Raw genomic sequence first — 15,773 nt, forward strand, 5'->3', positions numbered from 1 at the left:
AATGAGCGGATAATGAGATGCTAATGAGCAGAATTTTGAACGTTTTTTGGATACCGCGGGAGCAATTTTTGTCTCGCCAAAACGTAAGTACGCTTATGACCGTTCCGGAATCATAAGCTTTCTTTTGATGTAACGCACGTGTAAGTACGCTCTATAACTTTAGAGTGTATAGCCAGACAGAGAGACAGATAGACAGACAGACAGACAGACAGATCGATCCTTTTAAATGTATATAGATAGATTTTTAAAATGTGATTTAAAAAAAATGTATTTGAAGATTTAGTGCTGTTTTGGGGCCGTAGTATTTATAAGTCTTGACAGCTCTTCCTGTCAGACTTATGAATGGAGCATTCCCTGCTCCGATTGGCTCCCCATGGCCCACGTGATCCCAGGGGACGCTTCGAACTAACTGCGCCCCTGGGATACGCAAGCACTGTGCGCCGGCAGCTGGACCAGGCCCCGGATCGGAATTCCAGGGGGGCCCAGAGCTCAACAGCCGGCGCACAAGGTAAGTGCAGATCGGGGGCTTGCACCCGCGGGAAGCCCCCGACCTGAATTTCTGGGCCATTATGTGAAATTGTATGTTAAAAGCCTGCATAAAATGACGAATGGCTGAGAGCAAAGCAGGATGGGAAATATGCCAACCTGACTAAAAAAAACTGCTGTTCCCAATTACCAAAGTAACAGAATGTAGTGCTAAGTTTATGGAGATGAGGAATTCAGCAATATTACGCTTAGAGATAAAAACTAGAGAAAGAGATAGGAGTTGGAGACATCCTTCATTGGTACAGCTATAGGATGGACCGACTATTTAGAAAACATTCTAGGAAATGTTCTGTGAAAAGTGAAGATCTGAGATAAGGGTACTTTGTTACACATAGAGAAAAAGTCAGAAGGATCAACAAGGTCATAAGATGGCTAACGAGGGAAGCAAGACTTTTTACCAGGTGTCAGAGGGTTAATTACTGCCACGTAAGCAAAACGAGAGGAAAAAGGGTATAAAGATACAGGTTTTGAACATCGAAAGTGCGCACCATGTAACCAGAGATTGATAGGATCTTCGGTCAACAGAACACAGCAAGATCCCAAGTAAGCGAGCTTTGGTCAATGGAACACAGCAACATATATCAGGAGACTTGTGGCGCGGTCACTCGAACGAGCAGACTGTGACTATCTTCTTGTTAAGTATTACTTCTTTGTACCGGATGTTTAATGCTTAATAAACCTGTTTTACTGATACACAATATACCTGTACCCAGAGTGGTTTGTGTAGTCACGGACTGTTTTACTGATACACAACATACCTGTACCCAGAGTGGTTTGTGTAGTCACACACTGTTTTACTGATACACAATATACCTGTACCCAGAGTGGTTTGTGTAGTCACGGACTGTTTTACTGATACACAATATACCTGTACCCCGAGTGGTTTGTGTAGTCACAGACTGTTTTACTGATACACAATATACCTGTACCCAGAGTGGTTTGTGTAGTCGCGGACTGTTTTACTGATACACAATATACCTGTACCCAGAGTGGTTTGTGTAGTCACGGACTGTTTTACTGATACACAATATACCTGTACCCAGAGTGGTTTGTGTAGTCACACACTGTTTTACTGATACACAATATACCTGTACCCAGAGTGGTTTGTGTAGTCACGGACTGTTTTACTGATACACAATATACCTGTACCCAGAGTGGTTTGTGTAGTCACGAACTGTTTTACTGATACACAACATACCTGTACCCAGAGTGGTTTGTGTAGTCACGGACTGTTTTACTGATGCACAATATACCTGTACCCAGAGTGGTTTGTGTAGTCACGGACTGTTTTACTGATACACAATATACCTGTACCCAGAGTGGTTTATGTAGTCACGGACAAATTATTATCAGAGCTTATTAAAGCTATATGTCAGTAGGTGGGATGAGCGAGTGAATCACTTTTTAAACTCAGCTGGTGTGCAGCCTCTCCCCGGTGTGACTGTATCCATGAGTTTCCACCTCAGACGGGCAACTGAATCCATTCCCACTGTCAACAACAACAACAACTTGCATTTATATATCGCCTATAATGTAGAAAAACGTCCCAAGGCCTTCGGAGTGATCCCCAGTGTCCTGGCCTATATTTATCCCTGAATCACCATCACAAAAAATAGATTATCTGGTCATTATCACATTGCTGTTGTGGGAGCTTGCTGTGTGCAATTTGGCTGCTGTGTTTCCTACATTACAACAGTAACTACACTTCAAAAGTACTTCATTGGCTGTAAAGCGCTTTGGGACATTCTGAGGTTGTGAAAGGCGCTATATAAATGCAAGTCTTTCTTTCTTTCACAGGAGCATTAACAGTCCCCACATTAACACTGTAGATTCCCGGCATGTCTGTGCTTCTGTCTGGAATTTGGTCTCCCAATCACTGCTATAATTTCCATGCAATAAACATGGAAATACACATATTTTGCCAACATAAGTCAGTGGCTCTGATAAATGGTCCGTTACATTGCATAACATCCCTACGGTTGTAAAGCAGCAGATCCTCTGGCCCAGGATGAGCCGTGCCTTGGTAGATCTGCTGGTGATGTAATACAAACGGTCATTGTTTGTGTATTCCATGTTTGTTGCCATGGTGTGGAGATGCCGGAGTTGGACTGGGGTGGACAAATGTAAGAAGTCACACAACACCAGGTTATAGTCCAACAGCTTTATTTGAAATCACAAGCTTTCGGAGCGCTGCTCCTTCTTCAGGTGAAGTGGAGAAATGCATAAAGACACAGCTTATATAGTCAGAGAATCATGTCAGATGTTTACAGGTAACCTTTCCAACTGCCATTTATCCCACCTCGGCGGAGAGATAATCACAGCAGTCAAAGGTGTGAATGGTGTCCAAACAGGTCAGTCAGGGAAACATTACATCAAAGAACAATGAGGTGGGGTCACAAGGGGTCAAATATTGCAGATGCTGGGGTCTGTATGAAAAACAAAAAAACAGACAAAAAACATTTTTTTTGGCTGGAAATCACAGGTGCGGCCGCATCTGTGTAGAGAGAACAAGCCAATGTCGACTCGAGTCTGGATGACCCTGCATCAGGTGGGGTTACATGTAGCGTGACATGAACCCAAGATCTCGGTTAAGGCCGTCCTCATGGGTGCGGAACTTGGCTATCAGTTTCTGCTCGACGATTTTGCGTTGTCGTGTATCTCGAAGGCCACCTTGGAGAATGCTTACCCGAAGATCGGAGGCTGAATGTCCTTGACTGCTGAAGTGTTCCCCGACTGGGAGGGAACACTCCTGCCTGGTGATTGTTGCGCAGTGTCCGTTCATCCGTTGTCGCAGTGTCTGCATGGTCTCGCTGATGTACCATGCTCCAGGACATCCTTTCCTGCAATGTATGAGGTAGACAACGTTGGCCGAGTCACATGAGTATGTACCATGTACTTGGTGGGTGGTGTCCTCACGTGTGATGATGGTATCTGTGTTGATGATCTGGCATGTCTTGCAGAGGTTGCTGTGGCAGGGTTGTGTGGTGTCGTGGTCGCTGTTCTCCTGAAAGCTGGGTAATTTGCTGCGAACGATGGTCTGTTTGAGGTTAGGCGGCTGTTTGAAAGCGAGTAGTGGAGGCGTGGGGATGGCCTTAGCGAGGTGTTCGTCGTCATCGATGACATGTTGAAGGCTGCGAAGAACATGGCGTAGTTTCTCCGCTCCGGGGAAGTACTGGACGACGAAGGGTACTCTGTTGGTTGTGTCCCGTGTTTGTCTTCTGAGGAGGTCTATGCGATTTTTCGCTGTGGCCCGTCGGAACTGTCGATCGACGAATCGAGCGTCATATCCCGTTCTTACAAGGGCGTCTTTCAGTGTCTGTAGGTGTCCATCGCGTTCCTCCTCGTCTGAGCAGATCCTGTGTATTCGCAGGGCTTGTCCACAGGGGATGGCTTCTTTAACGTGGTTAGGGTGGAAGCTGGAGAAGTGAAGCATCGTGAGGTTGTCCGTGGGCTTGCGGTAGAGTGAAGTGCTGAGGTGTCCGTCTTTGATGGAGATTCGTGTGTCCAGGAATGAGACTGATTCTGAGGAGTAGTCCATGGTGAGTTTGATGGTGGGATGGAACTTGTTGATGTTATCGTGTAGTCTTTTCAGTGATTCTTCGCCGTGGGTCCATAGGAAGAAAATGTCGTCGATGTATCTGGTGTATAGCGTTGGTTGGAGATCCTGTGCAGCGAAGAAGTCTTGCTCGAACTTGTGCATGAAGATGTTTGCGTATTGGGGTGCGAATTTGGTCCCCATGGCTGTTCCGTGTGTTTGGGTAAAGAACTGGTTGTCGAAGGTGAAGACATTGTGGTCAAGGATGAAGCGGATGAGTTGTAGGATGGCGTCTGGAGATTGGCTGTTGTTGGTGTTGAGTACTGAGGCTGTCGCAGCGATGCCGTCATCGTGGGGGATACTGGTGTAGAGTGCCGAGACGTCCATCGTGGCGAGGAGTGTTCCTGGTTCAACTGGTCCGTGGGTGCTGAGCTTCTGTAAGAAGTCTGTAGTGTCGCGACAGAAGCTGGGGGTTCCCTGTACGATGGGTTTCAGGATGCCCTCGACATATCCAGAGAGGTTCTCACACAGGGTTCCGTTGCCTGATGCGATAGGACGTCCAGGTGTGTTGGCTTTGTGTATCTTTGGGAGGCAGTAGAAGTCTCCCACGCAGGGAGTACGTGGGATGAGAGCATGTAGGATGCTTTGAAGGTCTGGATCGAAGGTTTTGATCAGTCTGTTGAGTTGGCGGGTGTGTTCTTTGGTCGGATCTGCGGGTAACTGTCTGTAGTGTTCCTGGTTGTCCAGTTGTCGGTATACTTCTTTGCAATAGTCCATTCTGTTCTGTATGACGATGGCACCTCCTTTGTCTGCTGGTTTGATGACGATGTTGCGGTTGGTCTTGAGAGCGTGGATGGCGTTGCGTTGTGCTCGGGTGACATTCTGGACTGTCTTGTGAGTGCGGCTGATGAATCTGGCGTTGATGCATCCCCTGACAGCTTGAGCATACATGTCAAGCTTAGGGCAGCGACCCTCCGGAGGGGTCCAATTTGACTCTTTCTTCTTCGGTTGCTGCACTGCGGATCCCTCTGTCTGCTGTTCCGGATCATTGATTGTCTCATTGGGTTCGCTGCTGACATCTTGGGATTTGTGGAAGAATTCCCGTAGCCTCATTCTCCTGATGAATTCCTCTGTGTCTGCCGCGAGACCGATGGGGTCCATTTTGGTGGTGGGGCAGAAATTGAGCCCTCGGCTGAGAACTTCAATTTCGTCTGGTTGAAGGGTGTGGTCGGACAGGTTGACGATGGATTTCCCTGTGGTTTCAACCATGGTACCGGGGGAGGCTTGGTTGCTGCTGCTGGTGATGCCAAGTTTCTCAAGCTTCCTGTTCTTGGTGTGCATGTAGGTAGCGTAGTTCCGTTGCCTTGTTTGTTTGGTGGTGTCTCGTAGCTGGTCTGCTGCGTCCTGAGCACAGGCTGAGAACATGGACTCCATCTCGGTTTCGAGGTTGCGGCGTCTGCTGTAGAGCTGGTGTACGAGATGGTTGAGGAGTGTGCGAGAGGTACGACGGCAGAGTCTCTCAGCGTAGTCTGTGTTGTAGGTCGACTTGAGTGGGTTAGTGATCTATAGTCCTTTCGGGATCTTGTCTGCTTTCTTGCATCTCTGTAGAAACTGATGTCTGTGTCGATATGCGCGATCTTCTTGGAGATCCTCTCCACTTTGAGCCGGCAGTTTGTGGTGTCGATAGTAGCCATGTTTGTTGCATCACACCAATTTATTTTAGTCAATTTTCTCACAGCTGATTGTCTTATAGGTAAACTTATTCCAACAACCTTAATAACTCGTGTTCCTTTTACCAAGGTGTTCACCAAGGAAGATGACTTCGCCAAAGCCACGGTAAACGAGGAGGTTGCTGGGATACTGGATGATATAAAGGTAGATATAGAGGAGGAACGAGAAAGGCTGGCAGTACTTAAAGTGGATAAGTCACCCGGTCCGGATGGGAGGTATCCCAGGTTGCTGAGATAAGTAAGGGTAGAAATTGCGGAGGTGCTGATCACAACTTTCCAATCCTCCTTAGATACCGGGGTGATGGCAGAGAACTGGAGGATTGAAAATGTTACACACTTGTTCAAAACAGGGGAGAAGGATAAATCTGGAAATTACAGGGCAGTCACTTTAACGTCGGTGGTGGGGAAGCTTTTAGAAGCAATAATCCGGGAGCAATGCAACAGCCACTTGGACAAGCATGGACTAATAAAGGTGAGCCAGCATGGATTTGTTAAGGGCAAATTGTGTTTGACTAACTGGATTGAGTTTTTGATGCGATAACAGACAGGGTGGATGAGGGCGGAGCAATTGATGTTGTGTATATAGACTTTCAAAGGGCATTTGATAAAGTACCACATAATGGGCTTGTTCGCAAAACTGAAGCCCATGGGATAAAAGGGGCAGTAGCAGCATGGATACAAAAGTGGCTACGGGATAGAGAACAGAGAGTTGTGGTGAATGGCTGTTTTTTGGACTGGAGGGAGATATGGCCCAGAAATTCGGGACTCCACAGGTGAGTACGTACGGGGTACTCACCCGTAGGCCCAATGGAAGTGCCAGTTTCCTGTATGCACTGCGCATGCATGGGAAACCGGCACTTCCGTTCCCCTGAACGAAGGGGTTCAGAAGTCGAACACGTGCGTGGGAGAGGCTGCGCGTGCGCATCGACGTAGTTTTTTTTTACAGGTTTTCCCGGGAGGGTAAGCCTGCAGAATTTACACATATTAAAAGCAGGCGTAAGGCCTGCTTTTTACAAGGCAAGTGGTGAATTAATTAAAATTAAAACATTTTTTCCACAGGTTTATTATTTTTAAATACTTTAAAGCAAGGTAAGTTTATTTTTAGCCCTGTTAGAAAATAAAATTATTTTTTTCAAAAATTTAAATTATTGTTTAAAATAGTTATTTCATTTAATTTATAGTTTATTTAAAAAATGAGATGGTTTTTTAAAATTTATTTGAAGATTTAGTGATGTTTTGTAAGAAGAAAGGGCCCGTAGTATTTCTAAGTTTGACAGCACTTCCTGTCAGACTTATGAATGGAGCACTCCCTGCTCCGATTGGCTCCCCATGGCCCACGTGATCCCAGGGGATGCTTCGAACTAACTGCGCCCCTGGGATACGCAAGCACTGTGCGCCGGCAGCTGGACCAGGCCCCGGATCGGAATTCCACGGGGGCCCAGAGCTCAACGTCCTGCGCACAAGGTAAGTGCAGATCAGGGGCTTACACCCGCGGGAAGCCCCCGACCTGAATTTCTGGGCCATAGTGTGGTGTTCCCCAGGGGTTCAGTACTAGGACCACTGCTTTTGATAGACATTAATGACTTGGACTTGTGGGTACAGGGCACAATTTTGAAATTTTCAGATGACACAAACTTGGAAGTGTAGTAAACAGTGAGGAAGATAGTAATAGATTTCAAGAGGACATAGACAGGCTGGTGGAATGGGCGGAGACACGGCACATGAAATTCAACACAGTAAAGTGTGAGGTGATACATTTTGGTAGGAAGAATGAGGAGAGACCATACACACTAAATGGTACAATTTTATAGGGGGTGCAAGAACAGAGAGACCTGGGGGTGTTTGTGCACAAATTTCGAAGGTGGCAGGGCAGGTTAACAAGGCAGATAATAAAGCATTTGGGATCCTGGGCTTTATAAATAGAGGCATTGAGTACAAAAGCCAGGAGGATTATGCTAAACCAATATAAAACACGAGTTCGGCCCCAGCTGGAGTATTGTGTCCAATTCTGGGCCCCACACTTTAGGAAGGATGTGAAGGCTTTGGAGAGGGTGCAGAAGAGATTTACTGGAATGGTTCCAGGGATGAGGGACTTCAGTTACGTGGATAGACTGGAGAAGCTGGGGTTGTTCTCCTTGGAGCAGAGAAGGTTAAGAGGAGATTTGATAGAGGTATTTAAAATCATGAACAGTTTTAATAGAGTAAATAAGCAGAAACTGTTTTGAGTGGCAGAAGGGTCGGTAACCAGAGAACACAGATTAAAGTTCTGACGAAGGGTCATTGACCTGAAACGTTAACTCTGTTTCTCTCTCCACAGATGCTGCCTGACCTGCTGAGTATTTCCAGCATTTTCTGTTTTTATTTCAGATTTCCAGCATCCGCAGTATTTTGCTTTTGTAACACTGGTTAAAGGATCAGAGGCGACTTGAGGGAACATTTTTTTTCCCTCAGCGAGTTGTTGTGATCGGGAATGCACTGCCTGAAAGGGCGGTGGAAGCAGATTCAATAGTAACATTCGAAAGAGAATTGGATACGTAAATGCTTGAAGGGAAAACATTACAGGGCTACGGGGAAAGAGCAGGGAATGGGATTAATTGGAGAGCTCTTTCAAAGAGCCGGGATCAGCACGATGGGCCGAATGGTCTCCTCCTGTGCTGTAACATTCTATGAAATGGTGACTGGTCAGGGAGCATCTGTAAATGTATCGTTCTAGTAAATCTCTCCTGCAGCCTGTCAAAGGCCTTCACATCCTTCCTAAAGTGTGGTGCCCAGAATTGTATACAATAGTCCAACTGAGGCCTAACAAATGTTCTATAAAGGTTTAGCCTAACTTCCTTGCTTTTGCCCTCTATCCCTCTATTAATAAAGCCAAGGATCCCATACGCTCTTTTAACAGCCTTCTCACCTTGTCCTGCTACCTTCAAAGATTTCTGTACATACACCCTCAGGTCTCTCTGTTCCTGCACTCTATTTAAAATTGTACCATCTACATAGAAACATAGAAACGTAGAAGACAGGAGCAGGAGTAGGCCATTTGGCCCCTCGAGCCTGCTCCGCCATTCAATGAGATCATGGCTGATCATCCAAACTCAGTACCCTGTCCCTGCTTTCTCCCCATATCCCTTGATCCCTTTAGCCTTAAGAAATATATCTAACTCCTTCTTGAATTATAGTAATCTGGGATGTAATGTTTAAGTTATCCACCAGATAGAGCCAAATATTAAGGGTTCACATTCACCAGTATTTAAGGTAATGGGTCATGTATTCAATGTCCTGGTACACCAGTTAATACGGTAATGTGGCATTGCATTATGGGTATGACTCAGAGGTGGATCCTCCATCTTGTGCTCGTGCAATAAGAATTGTGCCTTGCCTCCAGCTTGTAAGAGATATGTTTCTCTGCTACATCGTGTAAATAAACAGTTGGGTTTTGTTCCTAATATCTCGCTTCTCTCAGTTTCTGACCTTACCACTTGGATATCACATATTGGCGATGAGGATAAACAGATCACATCTTGACGAAGAAAAACAAAAAGAGCACTAAATAATGGATCATGGCTGCTACGGTAGGAAAGATCTCTGCTTTTGATGTTCAGACGCAGACCTGGGATGAATACTGCGAGGTGTTGATGCATTTCTTTGAAGCAAATGATATAAATGATGTCGGAAAATGGAGAGCAATTTTGCTCACTTCCGTGGGAAGTCAGACGTCTAATTTAATGAGAAACTTATGCAGTCCTGCAAAGCCTGGAGACAGATCATTTGCTGACTTAGTGGCCTTGCTAAAGGACCATTTCAATCCCAGATCGAGTGAGATTGTACAGCGTTTCAAATTTAATTCATGGAACAGAAAACCAGGAGAGACTGTATTGGATTATGTAGCTACATTGTGAAAATTGGCACACGATTGCAATTACGGCAACAACCTGAAAGACATGCTGAGAGATAGGCTAGTTTGTGGGATAATGGATGATCGAATGCAGCGGAGATTATTGTCCGAGACTGGGCTTACGTATGAAAAAGCATTGGAACTTGCTCAAGCCATAGAGACAGTGAACCGAGATGTAAAAGAAATACAAGGTTCAGACTGGGCTGCTACAAAACAAGTTGCAGGTCAGGTTATTGTGCACAAGTTAAACATGTGTCAGAAACCACAACGTGAGCATGTAAAGGCATGTTATAGATGCAATGGTGATCACCTGGCGAGGGAATGCAGGTTTCTGGAGGAAAAGTGCCACAAGTGTGGGAAAAAAGGACACATAAAATGTGCATGCAAACAAAAAGGGGGAGGAAAGCAAAACCTAGGAAGAGAAGTGAAAAAACAGGGAGCACATCACATCAGCGGAGAAGCTGACAAAGAAGACGACATGTTCATAATGCATAGTATGGTAGAGAACATTCCAAAAGTGGATCCTATCAATTTGCAACTGACAGTAAATGACTCTAAGGTCAACTTTGAGGTGGATACCGGATGCGGTGTAACCATAATGAACAGGGAGGAGTACTCAAAATTGTGGAACCGTGCAAAAGTTCCAGAGTTAAAGTCTTGTTCTATGCAGCTTAAAACATATACCGGTGAACAAGTGGCGACATTGGGTACAGCTACTGTAACTGTGCAACACAGGGACTCCGTGGAACAGCTACCTGTAGTTGTAGTATCGCGTTCCGGACCAAACCTGTTAGGTCGGGGCTGGATACAAGAACTTAAATTAGATTGGGGAGCAATAAATCAAATAGAGGGAGGCAAACAGTTGTCTTTGCAAGAAGTGTTGATTGAACATGAGAATGTGTTCAAGGAAGAACTTGGCACATTTAATGGCCCCCCAGCTAAGATTTATGTAGACAAGGAGGAACTGCCAAGGTTTTTTAAACAACGACCTATGCCGTATGCCATGAAACCAAAGGTAGAGGTTGAGCTTGATCGTCTTTTGAGAGAGAACATATGGAACCCGTGAAATGTTCAGAATGGGCAGCTCCCATTGCACCTGTTTTAAAACCGGACAATTCGGTAAGACTCTGTGGAGATTATAAATTGACAGTAAATAGGGTGTCTAAACTAGAACAGTATCCTATTCCCAAAACAGAGGATCTCTTTGCAAACCTGGCTGGAGGGAAGAAATTCACGAAGCTGGATATGAGTCATGCAAACTAGCAGATTACACTAGATGAGGAATCCAAGAAGTATGTAACCATACATACACACAAGGGTTTGTTTACCTATAACCACTTACCATTCGGTGTCTCATCTAGTCCAGCTATTTTCCAGAGGACTATCGAGGGTGTACTGCAAGGGATCCCACATGTTTCAATCTATCTGGATGACATTCTGGTGATGGGAAGAACTGACCAGGAGCATCTGAGCACTCTGAGAGAGGTACTACAAAGATTGGATAAAGCTGGGTTACGGCTCAAGAGGAGTAAGTGCACTTTCCTGGGGAATGAGGCTGTGTTCCTGGGACACAGAGTGGATGCCACCGGGCTCCATCCAATCAAGGAGAAGGTTCAAGCACTGCAGGAGGCCCCAGCTCCTACCAATGTGACTGAGTTAAAAGCTTACCTGGGACTGCTAAACTATTATAACAGATTTTTACCAAACTTGGCAACAGTGTTAGCACCTCTTCACAAACTTCTGCACAAGGAGACACAATGGCAGTGGGAAGAGGAACAGAGGGTTTCATTTGATCAGTCCAAGAAACTGATGCTGTCCTCGGATTTGCTGGTTCACTACAATGCAGAGAAAGACATCATTCTCTCTTGTGGTGCTTCACCTTATGGGGTGGGGGCGGTTCTTTCACACAGCTTGGAAGATGGAACAGAAAGACCAATAGGGTTTATGTCTCGAACTCTGACACCAGTGGAAAAAAACTATTCCCAGTTAGATAAAGAGGGGTTAGCAGTAATATTTGGGTTACAGATGTTTCACAAGTACATATTGCAGGAAATTCACCATATGCACCGATCATAAACCTCTTCTGTCTCTTTTTAATGAAATGAAAGCAGTACCACAGATGGTGTCACCCCGGATCCAGAGGTGGGCAGTGACGTTGAGGGCATATGAGTATGTCATTGTTTACAAGGCGGGCAAGTACCATGGGAACGCAGATGCCTTGAGCCGTCTTCCACTGCCAGGTACACCTATCCGTGCAGCTCCAGAGGACAGAGTTTTGATGTTGGAGGACACGGACACGGCAATTGTGACCGCAGAACAAGTAAGGACATGGACTGGTAAAGATCCAGTACTGTCTAGAGTCCGAGAATATGTGATGAGGGGTTGGCCACAGCATCCGGAAGGGACTGATTTCACACCTTACAGTGTCAGGAAGACAGAGCTGGGTGTGCGGGATGGTTGCGTGATGTGGGGAGCATGAGTGATTATTCCACAGCCAGCACGACAGTCTATCCTAGGGCAACTACATCAGTGTCATCCTAGAGTTTCGCATATGAAAGCCTTGGCAAGGAGTTACTTGTGGTGGCCAAAGCTAGGTGAGGAGATAGAAAATCTAGTCAAGACATGCAGCACTTGTCAAGTACACAGGAAGGCACCAGCAGCAGCTACTCTCCACCCCTGGGAGTGGCCGGATAAACCATGGAGAAGATTACATGTAGATTATGCGGGTCTATTCATGGGAAAGATGTTCCTCATAATCATGGATGCCCATTCCAAATGGATGGATGTTTATCCTGTAAATTCTGCTTCATCTACTGTTACTATAGACTGCCTGCGTAGGAGTTTTAGTAATCAAGGGCTACCGGAGATCGTAGTAAGTGACAATGCCACGTGTTTTGTGAGCACAGAAACAAAAGAGTTCATGAGAAACAATGGCATAGTGCACGTGACCTCAGCTCCATATCATCCGTCTTCAAATGGACTTGTGGAGAGAGCCGTACAAACATTTAAGGAGATGATGAAAAAAAGTGCGGAAAGGAGTTTGGCAGCCAAGGTGTCACGAGTTCTGTTCAGCTACAGAATAACACCTCAATCTACCACAGGACTCTCTCCTGCTGAGCTGTTGTTAGGACGTCGACTACGCTCCACTCTTGACCTGGTTCACCCAGATCTAAAAAGGAAGGTGGAAAACCGACAAATCAAACAAAAGGAGAACCATGACAGAAGGACAAAGAGCCGCAGTTTTGGAGAAGGAGATGCGGTCCTTGCCAGGAATTTCAGTTATGGTCCAAAATGGATTCCTGGTATCATAGACTCAATGACCGGTCCAGTATCATATACGGTCATGGTGGGAACTGGTCAGGTAGTACGCAGACTTGTAGATCAGATACTGACCAGACAAGGGGAAATTGAAATGGAGGTTCCAGAGGAGATGTCGGAGGACAAGTTGGCCCCCAGTTATCCAAATGCATCGGTGGTACCACCACCATGAACAGAGCCAGTTCCACCTGGACCCCTTAGTCAAGAGGAAACCATCGTAGCAGAATCAGATACTCTGAGTACTGCTCAGGAGCAGCAGGTGGCTCTACCACAACCAAGCAGGGACTTGACTGTAAGACGTACACCAAGGCCTCACAAGCCACCAGAGAGCTTGATAACGACCTGCTAGATTCATTCAGTATAGACTATCGTTAAAAGAGTTTCCTTATGGGACTTTTTAAGAATGTTGTTAAGAAATTAATGTTCAACTTAAGAGGGGAGGGATATCGTAATCTGGGATGTAATGTTTAAGTTATCCACCAGATGGAGCCAAATATTAAGGGTTCACATTCACCAGTATTTAAGGTAATGGGTCATGTATTCAATGTCCTGGTACACCAGTTAATATGGTAATGTTGCATTGTATTATGGGTATGACGCAGAGGTGGATCCTCCATCTTGTGCTCGTGCAATACGAATTGTGCCTTGCCTCCAGCTTGTAAGAGATATGTTTCTCTGCTACATCGTGTAAATAAACAGTTGGGTTTTGTCCCTAATACCTCGCTTCTCTCAGTTTCTGACCTTACCACTCGGATATCACATGAATATATTTAATGAATTGGCCTCAACTGCCTTCCGTGATAGAGAATTCCACAGGTTCACCACTCTCTGGGTGAAGAAATTCCTCCTCATCTCTGTCCTAAATGGTTTACCCCTTATCTTTAGACTGTGACCCCTGGTTCTGGACTCCCCCGCCATCGGGAACATCCTTCCTGCATCTAGTCCTGTTAGAATTTTATAAGTTTCAATGAGATCCCCTCTCATTCTTCTAAACTCCAGTGAATATAAGCCCAATCGCTCCTCATACGACATTCCTGCCATCCCAGGTATCAGTCTGGTGAAACTTTGCTGCACTCCCTCCATGGCAAGAACATTCTTCCTCAGATAAGGCGACCAAAACTGCACACAATACTCAAGTTGTGGTCTCACCAAGGCCCTGTACAACTGCAGCAAGACATCCTTGCTCCTGTACTCGAATCCTCTCGCTATGAAGGCCAACACACCATTTGCCTTCTTAACAACCTGCTGCACCTGCATGCTTACCTTCAGCGACTGGTGCACAATGACACCCAGGTCTCGTTGCGCTTCCCCTTCTCCCAATCTATTACCGTTCAGATAATAATCTGCCTTCCTGTTTTTGCCACCAAAGTGGATAACCTCGCATTTATCCACATTATACTGCATCTGCCCAATCACCCAACCTGTCCAAATCATACTGGAGTTTCTCAGCATCCTCCTCACAGCACACACACCCACCCAGCTTTGTGTCATCTGCAAATTTGGAGATATTACATCTAGTTCCCTCATCTAGATCATTAATATATATTGTGAATAGCTGGGGTTCAAGGACCAATCCCTGCGGTACCCCACTAGTCACTGCCTGCCACTCAGAAAAAGACCCGTTTATTCCAACTCTTTGCTTCCTGTCTGCCAACCAGTTCTCTATCCAAGTCAATACCTTGCCCCCAATCCCATGTGCCTTAACTTTACACGCTAATCTCTTATGCGGGACTTATCGAAAACCTTCTGAAAGTCCAAATACACCACATCCACTGGTTCTCCCTTATCTACTCTACCAGTTAGATCCTCAAAACACTTCATGTTGCTTCTCATTCTTCCATACACCATTCACCACCACTCTCTGCTTTCTCTCCCTCAGCCAGTATCACTCCGCTGAACCTATGCTGTACCTTTTCCAAGGCCAGCATATCTATCCTGAGGTTCGGTGCCCAGTTCTCCAGATGGGGTCTGACCAAGGCTCTGTACAACTGCAGCATCGCTTCTGTATTCCAGCCCCCTGGAGATAAAGGCCGACAGTCCATTAGCCTCTTGATTACTGTCAGGATTTGGAAGGTATTTACAATGGATTCAAGCGGCCCTTACATTTGGGATCTTTCTTTATTCCATCCACTCGAGGAGTGTGATAACAGACTTTCTCTTGTGAATATAGAGCTGGATTATTGGGCCGTGATGTGTTTACTTGTTTGTCTTTTGTTTAATTTGCTCAGTGGGTTTAAATTTAAACCAGGTTTGCAGGCGTGATGCTCTATTCACACATCCAAGGTGAGAGAGATGCTGTGGGTCACACGCTAAGCCCAGTAGCTGAAAATGATTAACAGACTGGGTTTTGTGTTTAGTGATCCCGGGCATGTTACCGATACCTTCCCTGGATACCAAGGCTAGGAGAGGCACTCTGGAATGTATGGGGAGCTGGGACTTGTCCATGAGAGTAACCGGAGGCCCGAGAACTAAAATAATCTAGAGTTAGAAAGGAGCAAAAGCACAAATTATCAGTAACTGGGATATCAATTAGCCTCTTACCTGGAAGACATCAAGCAGTTGACACTGTGTTTGAAAGAAAGCTGATTTATTTAACATATATCCAGAATATTAAACTCCAGCCCAATGATAGACGTTACTAACATCAGCAGAAACAAACCCCAACTGCCAGAATGAACATCCGCTGCTGAAATCCTCTTCCGTGCCTTAGTTACCTCGAGACTCGACTATTCCAACACTCTCCTGGCCGGCCTCC

At 45.6% G+C, this 15,773-nt stretch overlaps 2 protein-coding genes across 2 annotated transcripts in view; both read left to right on the plus strand.

Moving 5' to 3' along the window:
- Nucleotides 1-15,773, plus strand: part of LOC147119043 (uncharacterized) — a 453,069-nt gene that overhangs the window by 389,867 nt on the left and 47,429 nt on the right. The window lies entirely within an intron of this gene.
- LOC147119047 (uncharacterized) overlaps nt 1-15,773 on the plus strand; it is a 230,851-nt gene that overhangs the window by 180,696 nt on the left and 34,382 nt on the right.

Source organism: Somniosus microcephalus, chromosome 4, assembly GCF_052327205.1.
Source record: "Somniosus microcephalus isolate GS21.2 chromosome 4, FLI_Smic_1.0, whole genome shotgun sequence".
Classification (NCBI taxonomy): domain Eukaryota; kingdom Metazoa; phylum Chordata; class Chondrichthyes; order Squaliformes; family Somniosidae; genus Somniosus; species Somniosus microcephalus.